The 12,458-nt window shown below is 40.5% G+C and overlaps 1 long non-coding RNA gene across 7 annotated transcripts in view; it reads left to right on the top strand.

Annotated features, from left to right (window-relative positions):
- Window positions 1-9,148, top strand: part of LOC149912481 (uncharacterized) — a 34,090-nt gene extending 24,942 nt beyond the window's left edge. For 3 of the 7 annotated variants that reach the window (XR_016461912.1, XR_016461910.1, XR_016461914.1), the window contains 3 exons: window positions 1,574-1,654; window positions 1,855-4,725; window positions 6,224-7,380. This is a non-coding gene — a long non-coding RNA (uncharacterized LOC149912481). Of the gene's footprint in view, window positions 1-1,573; window positions 1,655-1,854; window positions 4,726-6,223; window positions 7,381-9,104 lie in introns of those variants that run through there. The other 4 variants (XR_016461916.1, XR_016461915.1, XR_016461913.1 and 1 more) reach the window with 4 other exon arrangements.
- The last annotated feature ends 3,310 nt before the right edge of the window (window positions 9,149-12,458 follow it).

The following is a 12,458-nucleotide window of genomic DNA, read 5'->3' as shown; positions in this document are numbered from 1 at the left end:
GGTATGTGTTCATAACTTCCAGGTTCCCACAATCACAGTGCTTTATGTATCAGTGTTGCACTGCAAGCAGATAGCTATTTTGATCTTATATTTTAAAATATTGCAAACAAATGATATTTCTGTTTTGAGTTATTCCCCCCAGAGACATCAGTCTACATATTTAAAATCTAACCTTTTTTTTTTTTTTTCCATTTCTCAATCTTCTAGATTCCTTTTCCCTCTATTTCATTAGAGACTACAATCTTTTCTATATGAATAGAACTTGCAGCACACTATTGACTCTTTCATCAAGTTATGGAAGAAGTCAATTGGGCAGTCTTTCCTGTACTCAACAAGAACATCCCTCTGCACTGTGCTGGTCTATCGTGACATCCTGCCAGCATTGCTCCTCTCTGCTTACAGCCCTTCACTGAGTTCATTACTGCTCTAACCTGCCATTCCATGCAAAACAAACTGCAGTACATTTCACTCTTCAAATAAACTATTAACCTGTATTCTTAGAGAGGGAAACTTTTCGAGCTGTGTCCTACAATATAGATTGAGAATATCAGTAGAAATGAGCTCAAAGAAGTGTAAGGAAATATTACCAAGAAGTTAGGAATCAATGTTAAAGCATTACATGTCCTCTCCAGATTGATGCAGCTATATCCCACTTAAAATGTCAGTGCATATGCAGACACCATCTTCAAAGAACTCCTACTATATGCATACACGTATATATAAAATTATGTTAATAAGATCAGCCATTTCTGTCTTTGCTCTGAATACTTTTGAGAAAGTGTAGGTGGTTTTCTGTAGTATGATGAATATCTTTTCAGATTAAGAGACTGTAAAAAGAGAACATTCACCAAAGAAGGGCCATCAAATGATATCCAGACAAAACAGTGAATGACTGCATTTGATTCTGCATGGTTACTTCTTTTCCCTGTTTTTCAAGATACCTTGCTGTTTGTTTAAAAATCCCACCAGAAGAGTTTTTCTGTTAAACAGACAGGAACAGCCATACTGGATTGGACAGAAGATGCCTTAGGGTTTAGTCTTCATTGTCTTTTGAGATAAGCCTGAAAGCAACCTTACAGCCAGTGTGCTATGCCACATGGACTCACTCACGCTCAGCCACAGGCACATCAATCACACATCAGTCTTTCAGGGACATGCAGGCAAACTCCGAGCATGCCTCTGGGTCCTGCTCTGCTCACTCATTTAGAACAGGCTTTGGGATCTAAAGATGTGTAAAGCAGTTGGTATCCCATCTCTTATGCATTTTGGTGTTAAATGCTTCAAAGGAGGATTCCTGGCTATACTAATGGTGAAGAATTTTGAAATCAATTAGAATCATTGAATTATTTAGGTTGAAGGAGACCTTTGGATGCCATCTAATCCAGTCTGTTGCTCAGAGAGGGTCTGATTATATCAGTTTGCTCAGGGAGGTTTCTAATTGAGTGTTCAACAACTCCAAGGCTGGAGATCCCAAAAGCTGCCTGAACACGTTCCAGTGTTTGACTATCCTTATAATGAAAATATTTTCCTTATATCTAATTGGAATTTCCTGTGTTCCAAACTCTGCCCACAGCCTTTTTTCCCCCTGCTGTTCTGCACATCTATTAAGAATTTTGCTCAGCCTGGCTCCACCTGCTCTGAATCTTCTGTTCAGGTACCAACTTGCTTGTTCCTCCTAATCTAGCGTTGTCTGCAGACTTGCTGAGAATGCATATTGTCCTGCCATTGGGGTTAATAATGAGGACATTAAACAGTATGAACTTCAGTGTCAGCCCCTGAAGGGTGCTGTAGTTTCTGGCTGCCAGTTGGACTTTGCACCGCTGATCACAACATTTTGCTATGTTGTTTTCGCAGGGACTGAACTGAGACTGACCAGCCTTTAAGTGACCTGGATCCTTACGCCTGCAATTCCTGAAGCTGGATGAAGACCTGCTGAAATGTTCTTGCCCTGAGGCTCCTGTGGTTAACAATTATTTTATTCTTTATACGTAAGAACTTACAAACCTCATAGATAGTGTATCTAGACTTCCATTAAATAAAAAATGCTGCAGATTTCTTGGCTCTAAGAGTAAATTGGGTAAGCAAATTCATGGGTCTGAAACTGTTCCTGTCGATTGTTGTTCCTGAATATGAGCCAGTACCAATTTTTAGAAGTTCTACTTCTCACTAACACAGCTTTATTAGGTTCCTTCAGAATCCCTTGCAATCTTCTCTGATCTTGCCAAATGAAATAATTTTCAACCATCTGCAAAATTAATTGACTGACTCACTGTTCACATTTTTTTTCTCAGTGATTGTACTCATACAAAACACATGGGGTTCTATCAGACGTTGGTCCTATCATGTTCCCTGAGATGTTTTAAAAGACTATTTTTATTTAAATTTTACAAGATTAACTTACATTGAAATAAAACTCTATGATCTGTGTTTCTCCAGTTCCCTACCTTTTCTTTTTTCCTTTCTTTTTTTTTAATAGCTGGAACAGTTGTTACCCTGTAGGTCTCCAGTGGAGCTGCTGATTTTAACCAGAGATTGAATATTTTGATAGCTGTTAAATCCTTTCTGTCTTCAGCATCTGCAGAGCTTTGGAGAGGTACCAGCTAGTCCTAGTGAGTTGTTGTTTGCCAGTTTGTGCCAGCCTCGTTTGCTGTACTTTTCATCTTCAGTCTCTGTTTGAGGCCCATCTTCATTACTTGAAATTACTGATCCTGGATTGGTGAATGAATACTTTTGCTGTGACATGGTGGGAAGGGATTATTCAAAGAATTCTTTAAGTTTATTTGCATTTTTGTTGTCTTTTAGTTCGTGGTCGTCTTGGGCTTGGAGATAACTAATTCACTTCTGACTTCCTGCTTCTGTAATACCTAGAAAGTTTCATTGGGTTTATTGTATCCCGTGCAGTTCTTCTCCAAATTCCTGCTTTGCTCTTCTGTCTTCTTTTCTGCACACTGTCACTAATGATTTTCCCTTTCCTGTTGACTTCTCTTCTCTTGGGTCAGATTTCTTTCTTCTCAGTGAGATTAAGTGCACGTCAGTAGATTTTTAACTTTTTTTACTTATCTAGCTAACTTCCTCAGCTACTGGCTTATATTTCATACTAGTCTTTCTTAAGTATGTATATATACATGAGATTCATTGTATCATTTTTCCCACAAAGTAAAACTTCTAAGATACTTCTCTTACTGCACAGAAAAATCCAGCTTTAAATAATGTGTTGTGGAAAACCCAGCTAATCATGAAATCTTTAGCTGTCAAGAAACGTGTTGCTCAGTCCAGTAAAGCTACTTCTGTTAATTAAGGATTCCATTAATTAAGCATTCACTTCGTCAATGGAGACCACAGTGGAAATGTCAGGAGATGAGGAAGTGGGAGATTTTCCAGCAAGAAACGTTTAAAGCAGTAACCCTGAAGTCAGCTTTAACAATAACCAGAGAACAAAAATTTCAGAGTGCTTGATAATGGCCTTTAAGGTGAAGGATGAATACTGAGGGAGGAAGAAAGAAGCCACACTCGTGTAAAAGCAGGTTTTGGATTTATAGATTGCTACAGGCTACTGAAGATGCTTATGTTCTTCAGTTTCTATAAATCTTTCTGTGTGAACTTGTTCATCCAGATGGAGACTCAGTAATAGTACTGATACTGCAACCTGCAGAGTGGAGTTGTAGATTACTTTCTTAAAGATTACTTGTGAACTTTTGTTATAATTTCACAGAGATCCACATATATTCATGATTTTTAAGAGTGAAGAAACTTTTATTTACAGCTAGAAGATAATACTTTCTCAGCACCAACCCTCACCTACCAGATTTCTTTCTCTAGCTTTGTTATTCTTGGCAGCAATTGAAACCCACAAGAACTTCCTCTTCATAATCTGCAGCTTTCACTACCCTGCAGCAGTTCTGAGTACTTAACAAGTACATTTCTAAACCAGACATAGAAAGGAGGTGTATTTACGATAAAAAGAAATTGCCAAAGGAATTCTGAAAGCTAAGCAAGCTATCACTTTCTTTCTTTCCCCAGTTCCATCACAGTATGATGAATCATAGATCAAGTTATCTTTTATTCTCTTGGAAAAGCTTCCAACCAAATCCTTGTTTAATGTCATAGGCAGTGTTTCAGCTGGGTTTTCTCAAGAGAGTAGCTCTATGTCATGAAACAATTAAATTTAAATTTGCTTGGTGACCTAAAAGTCCTCAACTGGATTTCAAGCTTATAAACACAGTGGGAATAAAATGATTCCTGAGAAATGAGAACGGAGTCAAGCTGGGGATAAATACTCTAAATAGTGATCTCAGCCACAAATCCTGTTTCAGGAGCAGAGAGAATGCAGGCAAGGTGGTGATCCAGACTGACAAGACATGAAACTGCAGTACTGGTTTATTAAGTCTAGCACAAGCATGTTAATCAAAGTCAGTGAAAGAAAAAAGGAGTTGCTGGACTGAAGTGATAAAATCAGAGACAAAATCTGATTTGCTAAAACAATCTGCAAGAGGCAAAATTTCATTGTAGGGAGCACGGTCACAAAAAGGTAGAGAGTGCTGTGCTCACTTACACTGAAGCAAAAAGCTGTGTAACAGTGAGGGAGAAAATCAGTATCATATAGGAATAAACAGAAAGAGTATGTGCCAGCAGTAAGTCCTTTCATTCTGTTTGAACTCTAGGAAGCTGTGGGGACTGCATTGGGATCTGAATGCTAACTGCATTGCAACTCTTCTCAGGTTCAAGGTAAGGATCGCCCCCAGACTGTCTGATTTTCCACTACATTCACATCAGTGCATATAAAAGCAGTTAAGCAAGATAAGAGCTATGCCTGAATCATAGAAACATAATCGTTAAAAGGTTGGAAAAGACCACTAAGATCATCTGATCCAACCATTCACCTACCACCAGTTAAACTGTTCTTGGATATTCTGTTTTAGGAGAGCCTCAGTCAATGTCTTGCTAGTTCATACTTGCCTTCTGCAACACTTTTTGAACAAACAGTTTAGTAATACATTCTGATGGGGGGACATAGCTCTGGTCTTTGGCACTATGTCTGACATTTTCCTTAACTTGCTAGCAATACCTTACTCCCCTCCCTTATACTTACTCTACCAAGCTTTCTCCCTGCTCTGATCCAAAGGATCACTGCATTTTCTGTTGTACGTGGCCCAAATCTTGGTCTTCAGCAAAATATGTATTTCTGTGTAGATGTTCACTGTTCCAATTGGTCTTTTCCATGGAAAGGATGACTAGGTTCAAGTGAAAACAGATTGTTGTAAAGTTTTTTTCTGTGCCATATTTTGGCCCGTGGAAAGGATGGAATAATGCTGCTCCACTGCCACACTTGTGCTGCTTTTGAGTTGTGTCAGGGAAGATATGCTGCCACAGTGAGACCCGGTGTGAAGGGCTCTTGCCAGTGCAGTGGCTGTTTCCTGAATGCAGTCCCTGTAAAGATGGGAAACAGATCTGACTGTGAATTCTTGTTCTACTATTTTGTAACTGCTGGAACTTTTACTATTTGATGCAGATGCTCTTACTAAAACCTCTGTCAGTTGCCATCCCTAGGGAAGTGCTGATACTTGGCTGAGAGTAGAAAAGGGAAACCTCAGTTAGAGAAAGCGAGAAGCCTGGGGCAGGGAGCAGGGGGAGCACCCACCATAGATTTTCCTGCTGGAACCAGCAGGGAAAGGCTTCATGCACTTCTCTTTCTGCTCCCTCTTTGCTGAGTGGGAGGCAGAACACTTCTCCCCAGACATCCGCTGGTGCCTTCTGACGTGTCCTGTGCGGCACCTCTGAAGCACACAGCAGTCCCTGCAGATGAGAGAGCTTCCTTCCATGCTTTCCTGGGGATGTTCGAGCAGATTGCATTCTTCAGGGTGGTTACTTTTTGTCCTAATTACCAAGAACAGCTTTACAAGGTTACTCAAACAGTGGTCTATCCAGAGGAAGTTGAGTAACTTGTGACCTGATGGCACTGTGACTGACTCAGATGGGTTTTGAACGTTCAGATCTGGTGTTATTGGCTTTTGTTGTCCAATACAGTTTCTTTTCAACATGGGCAGAGTGTTGAAATATTTCTTCAGTACACTGCATCTTTGACATCACACAGGCAAACAAGAGCCTCACAGCTCCTCCCTTCAAATTCATGACAATTATTTAAATACCACAAGAAACATCACAAGAAGGATTGTATTTTTCTTTTTTTTTTTTATTAATACATATATTTTTTCTCTGTTTACAGCCTTTAAATTTATGGCTATGGTGGATTGACTCCAAGTGGCAGCTAAGTCCCCACTCAGTTTCTCACTCCTTACCTGCAGTACTTGGGAGAAAAAATTGGAAGAGCAAGAGTAAGAACAGATTATGGTTCAAGACAAAGACAGTGTCTGTATCCCCAGCTTTTATGGTTGAGCATGACGTCATATGATACGGAATTTTGTTCAGCTGGAGTCAGCTGTCCCTCCCAGCTCCTTTTGCAGCCACAGCATCCTCACTGGCAGGGCAGTATGGGAAGCTGAAAGTCCATGACTTGGTGTATGCACTGCTCAGCAGCAGTCAAAACACTGCTGTGCTATCAACATTATTTTCATCCCAAATTCAGAACACAGAACCACCCCAACTGCTGTAATAACTCTGTGCTACCTGAGACCAGGACACCTCCCAACCCCTTCCCTTCTCTCCAGCCTGCTATCAGTGGGGCCAGAAAGGGAAAAAAAGACAAGGCCTATATACCGTGCAAGCGCTGCTCAGCAAAAGCTGGAACACCAGTTTGTTATCACCACTCTCTTGGCCACCAATCTAAAGTAAAGCCCCAAAGGAGCTATTACAAACTCCAGCCTAGCTGGACTCAGTTCAGTCTCTGCCCCTTTTTCCATGCCATTTACATCATGGTCAGTAATGCCCCACTATCTAATGCCTCTTTGTCAGCCACACCTCTCAACCTCACCTTCAGCACATCTACCCATTCCCTGTGTAACATCTGTAAAATGTACAGCAAATATCCACCAGGTTCATTCAGCTCTGCCTGTCCATGCCCACCCCTGGGCCTTCCCTTGCCCAAGCCCAGGCCCCCACACCATCCTGGGGCTGTGGTCCCTTTCCCAGCAAGACAGCAGCAGGCTGGGCTTCGGCCCTTCACAGCCCTGCCAGGTCAGCCCTTTGCCCAGCTGAGCCCACCTGTGGCCCAAACCCATCCCAGCTTGTGGGCCTGTCCCCCCCCAAGGAGACTCCACACCCAAGGTCTGCACCACTGTCCCTGACCGCCTTCCTGTGCTTGGGAACATAGGATGGGATCAGGTTGCCAGGGCCTGCCCTGAACTCCCCATGGGGACCCCCAACACTCTTGTCTTACAGGGTGCCCCTGGACCATCTTCCCATGCTGTGTCACTGAGTGGCAGAGAACTCTTCCATCCTTTTAAAAAAATTGTTGCTGTTTTCAGCTTTTGTTTGTTTCTTACTTTCTGCATCCAAGCTGTGTTTCTTGCCCAAGCGTGAACCTTAGAGATGAATCTTTCAAAACAACAGAACATAAAACCATACTTCACAGCAAAGTTGTGTTTACACTTGTGAATGTGTTGACAAAAAGGCCAACTTTCAAGAAAGAAAGAAATTCAAGGGAACACAAGAGACACAGGAATAGTCTGTAGGCAGAAATATGAGCTGCCTTACGTATGAATGGGAAAATACTTCTTCTAATATAATATGTAAATAATTATAGATGACGACCCCTAAGAAATATCTTAGAAACAGTTGCTTTTCCAACACCTTCTATTTTTTGGTTCAGGTTGTTGTTTTTTATTCAGTTTTTATGTCTCCTGGGCTGGATCTTATTGCCTTCTCTGGGCTGAACAGTTGAAACCTATCATTAAAATATTCCTTCTGCTAGATCTTTGAGAGCGAGCACTCAACCTCTGCAAATCCCCATTAGTTCTATATTTTAAGTTGCTGTGGAAGTTTGTTCTGCCGTGTCACATGCACAGTGTGCAAAGTGCAGTGTGAAGGGTCAGGCTGTGTCAGGTGGAATTCCCAGTCCGAACTGAACGTTGCTCAATTTTCCCACTGCCCAGAAGCATTTTGAGAAATGACCTTTCAGTCATGCCTTTAAGCAGGAATCTTCAGACTGTCCGACTTGATCCACCAGCCCTCACAACATGGGTATATGAAAGTTGGGGCCAGGACTTTATTCCAGACTACAGGATATTTCAGTACTGCTCATCAAAGCCCCTGGTTACTCTTACCAGTGTAGTGCACACCATGTTCTTAGAGAACATACTTCTAAACAACTTAGCTGGCCTTTCAGCATGTTCTGCTTCTCACCTGAGTTAACCATTAAAGAAGGCTGAACAAAGGACATTATTTTCCTACTGATGGCAAACAAATCCAAAGAGAATGGTACAACAGAATTGACAAAGCAGCATGAAATAGAAAGAAGGAGAGCTCTGACACTGATGACTCAAAGCCAGCAAATACTCCGAATTTCAAAGCCAGCGTAATTTGAAAACTGTGATGAAATCATAGGAGTATGTTTAGCAAAAAACACTGTGATTACCTCTTTCTTGACAGTCTGCTGCTTCATGGATACTTGATTGATATTATGTGCATTCATTGCAGTACATAGTTTGAGCAAATGAGTTTCAAAGTACAAAGCTAAATGTTTTCATAATTCAGTATTTTAGGATGAACATAGTGCAGGTGTGACCTAGAAAATCAGTTCTCTAGAAACATAGTCCATTTCTTTTGTTACATTTTGGCTTATTGAAGGATACAGGTAAGATTGCATGTTACAGTTGTCACTGGAGCACATATTTTACATAAAACGTCTATTTAAGTTTAAAAAACATTTTACTTTTTTTTTTTTTTTTTTTTTCAATATTGAAAAGATATTATGCTGTTTTGTGGATTCTGGGCTATCATTTATTCACACTTTTATGTACCTCTGATTGCAATTCCTGCATATATCAATTCTCTCTTTAGCAGCTTCATCTGCAGGAAGAAAAATTGCAGCACAACAGTTGTCCGATCTGCAGATTTTGCTCCTTGCAAATTCTGAAAAACATTTCAATACAGTTTTCCTTGTGCGACATCTAATACTGCTAAAAGCTGTGTTTTGTTCCCATTTCTAGATTATTTACAGTATGAGGGAACCATCAGCTGCGCTTCCTATCTCTTGTAATTTTTGCTCCTTGATTGAAGTTGCTGTTACATGGCTTCTCCTGGAAGCTGTTGGCACTGTCTGTGGTCTCTACCAGCATCATGATTTGGAAGGTACGACATTTCTGGCTCAATGGAAAGAAAGTACATGTAGTAGATGTAGAAAGTCATGCTTCCATGTTCTGACAGCACTTGGTTACAGGACGGCAGCCCTTTGGCACTGTGCAGCTGGCTGTGATTTAGAAAGAAGTTTGCCGAGGATCTCCAGACAGTGTGGGAAATTCAGTTCACAAAGGGCTTAGAAATGAAGGATGTATATTCCTGTGCCCTTTTTCTGTTGCTGTGCTTTTTCTTGGCAGTGTGAAAGTAGGAAACAGTAACGGAAGGAACAGAAACCTGCAGATGATGTTCTTGCAAACAAAGTACGCTCATGTTACTCTTGAGATTTTCTCCTTGCAGATCGCTGAGTAGAATTCAGGTGCTTATGCATGAATGGCTAGAACTATTTTAGATGCCTTGGGACACCTGAAACATTCAGAAGCCTGCAAACATGCCATGGATCCTACAGAAGATCTGTATCCTTGTGGAGAGAAAGTTACAGGCCAAGAGAAAAGCTGGGGAGGCTTAATTGGTGTTAGATGTCCTGTGCTTATTTGAAAGATTCCTGTCTACACTGCGTCTCAGGTGAGTGTCCTGTGTCTGAAAGGAGAGGGCAAAGAGTGGAGAAGGGAGGTTCACATGGATGTGTTGGTAGAAATGTTCCGTAGATTGTAGGTAAGTTGGCTCTTATCTTCACCATCACTGTTAGTAAGAAAACTATTTTGCATTGTGTAGCACTGTATGAGTGTGCCTTTCAGTGCATGGATTGTTCTTACCGTGTTTGCTCTGAGAACTTGCCCCTTGCTCTACAGCACTGGTGACGTGAAAGAGGGGAAGGTTGAGCTCATCACAGCACCAGTGCTTTTTGTGAGAGCACTTATATAGTGTATGTTAGCCTCCAGAACTGCTGGATGTTCTTTCCCCAGGTCAGGAGGTACTGCTTAAAATGGAGATTGCTTATGTTACCTGAAAGCAAGTAAACTGTGTTACAAATACTGATGAGATGATTTAATCTTCTTCATTCATACAAATACAATTAAGCCACTGTTCTCCACTCTTCCCTCTAATCCTCACATTGACACAGAGTCAGTGGGACAGTTGTTATTCTGGGGTTTGCTATCTGATAGAACAAAAAAATAAAGGACTTATTCATTACAGAATGGTTTATGGTCAGTGAAGCTCTGACTACCTGTTCTCTTTAGCTGTACTGTATTCTCATGTCAGGAATGAGAAAATAAAAACTTGTCCATTTCATTTCTCTTTTGGGAGCAAAAGAAGTTGTAGCAATTTTTGTTTGGACACGTGCTAATTTTTCTTCCTGATTTAGGACAGAATGGTTTGGAAATGGCTTTAACAGAGTGCTTTGGAAACTGTTCCCAGCTAATGAAAGCTATTAAGTAGCCAGATCTAGCTGAAGGAGGATGGCTTTGGTAACCTGTGTAGAGCAACATGCTGGTTTTGCTTTGCAGTATAATTAGTCCCTGGATGAGGCACCCTGCTTTTATTTTAAATGTAAAATATATGTGTGGTTTATGAAAACCAAGCATCTGCCACAGAGACACTAAAATACGTACCCTAAAATATCTGCTGCTAATACACTGCTAAGTACATTAAACAAATTAACAACGATCCAAACGGACATTTTAACACTGAAGTTATGGTTACCTGTCACTTAACTCATGTATCTTCTCATTAACTATACTTCTGATACACAAAAATATATCTTCCATGTTTCTGAATCATCTTTTCGTCTACTGACCACAAGACTTGCTTCACTCCCAGAATGATCAGATCTCATACATTTTTCTTCTCAATTCTTTTCTTCTTAATTTCTTCTTAATTTCCTCCTTAATTGTATAGGATTGATTCCTCTTTATCATTGCTCAGTGATGTCTACCCTAGAAAAACAGAAGACCAGTTTGTCACCTGTCAGATGCTGGCAGAATAAGAGACACTGATTGATGGAACGATGACTTCAATCTCCCCACATATGCTGAAACTGCCTTAAATATTCTTTTGGCCGTGGTATTTACAGGAAAAAATGCTGGAATGTGGCAATAAAGGAAATGAATATGAAGGGCAGACTGACTTTTCTGCTGGTGGTTTTCGCTACACAAAAACTTAACTCCCAGGCGGTGACACCTTGTACTAATGAGAAGCACCGTTATCCAGGGTCTTTCTTAACAGCACATGAAGCTTACTTGAAGTTTCAGCTTTCTCTCCCCTACTAATAGAAACTAGAAAACACAACTAATGCATTTGATAATTAAACTGCCAAGTTACTTCATGGGAAACCGCTCACACCACTTCAGCTTGTGTTCAAATCAGCAACCGGCTGGAGAAACGTGGTGTCTTTTCATCATTCTGTTGTCAAAGGGCAAGCTTGGAAAACAAACTGAAACATGCATGCTGGCTTTCTGTCACTGAATAGGCGGTAGCAAAAAGTGAATGCTGACATGGACTTAAAGATTGGAGATCCTGAAAGTGAGGGAGGCAAGTTTTCCTAAGATTTCATTAGAACTCTCCAATAAGGTAAGGCAGGGCTGCACTTACAGGCACTGAAATTGTTGAGAACAGAAATCATTTCTGTTGAGAGTCAGAGTTGTAGTTCATGGGAGGAACTACTCTCAAAATCACCTCGTCTGAATGCAGTTTGATAGCTGGATAAGCTAATGGTGTGAATTAAGTTTCTGTCTGTACATTCCCTTTTATTTATTTGTTGATTTGTTTACTTTGCTTTTCAGGGAGGAAGAGGCAGTAGGACAAGACCAGCTGTTTTAACATCAGGCTGTGAAAAACAGCCACCAAATAATGCAGTAAATTATTCCTCTTGTCCAGTGAGCAGCACTATGGAACCACCTTCAGTGAGAAAATAGAGATTCGTAAATACAGAACATTTCACAAGGATTGTATTAAGAAATCTTTGAAAATAATTTGTTTCAACTTCATTTAGAATAAAAAATGTGTGCATTTTTTATGCTGCATGTTGGTGGTAAACTTGAGACACACACAAAATGAACATACTTCTAGATGTATAATAAGCCATGGTGCAAATGAGAAATCTTTTTTAAAAGAAATAGGTTGTTTTTCACTGAGGGCATTCTGAGTCTTCATTCTGGAAAACTGTGGCTCTCATTTCAGTACGATTTTAATTGCAAAGTCTCTTTCAGCAGAAAAACAATGAACTGCTGGACAGGTAGATGAAGGTACGTGATTAATGGAGTTGT

Source organism: Phasianus colchicus, chromosome Z (genome assembly GCF_987193195.1).
Source record: "Phasianus colchicus chromosome Z, bPhaCol1.hap1.1, whole genome shotgun sequence".
Classification (NCBI taxonomy): Eukaryota; Metazoa; Chordata; class Aves; order Galliformes; family Phasianidae; genus Phasianus; species Phasianus colchicus.
Note: the sequence above shows the minus strand (reverse complement) of the source record. Positions and strands in the feature narration are given on the sequence as shown.